Consider the following 2,734-nt stretch of genomic DNA (forward strand, 5'->3'; position numbering starts at 1 on the left):
TGACTGCAGCAATGGGTTCAAGTGTGTCAGAGATTGTGAGGACGGCACAGGATAGAACAGGGTTCAGATCTGTTGTTCATAGAGTCACTATGAGTCATACTCGATTAGACAACACCAAACAACAACAATCTCACTGGAAGGTCAGCTATGAGTTTGAGAATCTTTTTTTAGATAAATCTGTGCCCTGTGACTTGCCTTGAATCCTTGAACCTGCAAAAACGTTACCTTAAATGGCCAAAGGAAAGCAAAATTGCAAATGTGATTAGAGCTGCTAGTCATTTTACTGCAAAATTGGAATATTTTTTTCTGGATTATCGGACCAGGCTCACTGTAATCTAAAGGCTTTCCACAAGTGCATGATGGCGGCAAAGATTTTCAGATGGATGAAAAGGCAACATGTGCTGCTTACAAGTTGTTGTGGTTGTGTGCTGTTGAGTCAGAACCCACTCATAATCGACCCTCCCATGGGTGTTTAGAGGCAGTAAATTGCACAGGAAGAGATTGTCCATCTTTCTCCTGAGAGGCAGCTGGTGGATTCAAACCATGTGCCTTTAGATTTACAGTGCAACTCTTACCAATAGACCACCAGAGAGGGGAGCTGAATTAAAACAAAACAAAACAAAAATAAAAACATGAAATCTAGTACCATCAAGTTGATTCCAACTCATCAACTCCACAGGATGGAGTACAACTGCGCAGTAAGGTTTGCAAGCTGTTAGCTCAACGGAAGCAGACTGCTTCATTTTTCCCCCATGGAGTGGCCAATGGATTTGAACTGGCAACCCTTCAGCTGACAGCTGAGCACTTAACCACTGTGTCACCGAGACTCTTTCAAAAACATAAATAACCCAAAATTAAAGAGGGAAAGACACAAAAACAGTGTCTGTAAAAACTGTTGACAAATTATAAAAAAACAAACAAACCCACAGATGAGAAAGTTCATAGGGATTTTCTTTACAATAACTGAAAAGAAGACAACCTTATTGCTCGTAGAAGCAAAATGAGTAAGTGTTTATTGTGGTTGTTATTGTCCTGTCAAGTTGCTTGCTACTCATAGCAACCCTGTGCACGACAGCTCTGAATTCTGTCCTATCCTGAGCCAATCTCATTGTCTCTGAGACCACTAACCCCATTACACCAGTTACTGTGTCAATCCATCTCATGCGGGGTCGTCTTCTCCTGTGTTGTCCCTCCCCCTTTCAAAACATGATGTCCTCCTCCAAGGACTGGTCCCTTCTGATGACATACCCATGTGCATGAGGTGGAGCTCCAGAATCTTTACCTCTCAGGAGCAACTTGGTTTCACCCTCTCCAGAACAGGCCCGTTTGTTCTCTTGGCAGTTCATGAGATGCTCAACACTTTTCTCCAGCATCACAGCTCAAAGGCATAGATGCTTTCTCTGTCATCCTTCGTCATTATTCTACTCTCTGATACATAGCAAGCAATTGAGAAGCCCATGGCCTAGATCAGGCACACCTTAGACTCTAGACTGATGTTGCTCTGTAACACTCTGGAGAGGTTCCTGATAGGAGATTTTCCCAGTGTTAAATTTGTCTTTTGATTTCCTTACTGCTGGTGCAAAGAGATTGTGCAAAGATTGTGGAGCCAAGCAAACGGAAAATATTAACAATCCCAATCTCTTCTCCCTCTATCATGGTGCTGCCAATTGGCCCTGTGATAAGAATTTTTGTCTTCTTGATGTTGCGTTTCAATCTACATTGAAGACTGGAGTCTTTGACCTCTTACAGAAAACACTTCAGGTCCTCTTCAGTTTGGAAGAGCAAGGTTGTGTCATCTGCAAGACACAGGTTTTTGGTGAGTCTTCTTCCAATCCTGATCCCACTTTCCTCTTAAGAAGTCCAGCCTCCTGAATAATCTGTTCTGCATAGAGATTGAAAAGATATGGAAACAGGGTGCATCCCTGACACAGTCTTATCCTAGTTTTGAACTATGCAGTGTTTCCTTGTCCTGTTTTAATAACTGCTTCTTGATTCATGTAAAAAAAAAAAGAATTCTCATGAGCATAATCAGGTATTCTGGGATTTTTCCCCCTCAAGGTTAAACATAATTTGTTGTGATCCACACAGTCAAGTGCCCTTGCATTGTCTATGAAACACAGACATTCCTTCAGTACTCTTTGTTTTCCACCAAGATCCATCTGACATCGGTGAAGATGTCCCTAGTGCAACAGCCTCTTTTAAAGCCAACTTGCATTTCTGGTATTTCTCTGTCAAGGTACTGTACTAGGCTTTTAAAAATAATCTTCAGCAGGCTTTTGCTTACATGTGATATCAGTGATGTTGTTTGGTAATTTCCGTAATATCAGATCTCCTTTCTTTGGAAGGGGGATAGGTATGAATCTTTTCCAGTTAGTTGACCAGGTAGTTGTCCACCAGACAAATTTATATACTAGAATATCCCTAATACTAAGGGGTCCTGGTGACTCAGAGATTAAACATTCTGTTGCTAATGTAAAGGGTCCCTCCCAAGGGTTCTGTTGAAAGAAGGACCAACTGAACTGCTTTTCCAGAATTCACAGCCAAGAAAACACTGTGGGCCAGTCCTCCACTGCCACATGGGATGTGTGTCAGACTTGACTCAACAGCATCCATGGCACATTCTTGTCAGTAATAAAATGTTATACTCAATGACAGACACATAGATCAATGGAATCGAATTGAGAATCCAGAGATCAACCCATCTATCTATGGTCAACTGATCTTTGACAAGGAG

Source organism: Elephantulus edwardii, unplaced genomic scaffold (genome assembly GCF_000299155.1).
Source record: "Elephantulus edwardii isolate Elephantulus edwardi_28Jun2011 unplaced genomic scaffold, EleEdw1.0 scaffold00153, whole genome shotgun sequence".
In the NCBI taxonomy this organism is placed as follows: Eukaryota; Metazoa; Chordata; class Mammalia; order Macroscelidea; family Macroscelididae; genus Elephantulus; species Elephantulus edwardii.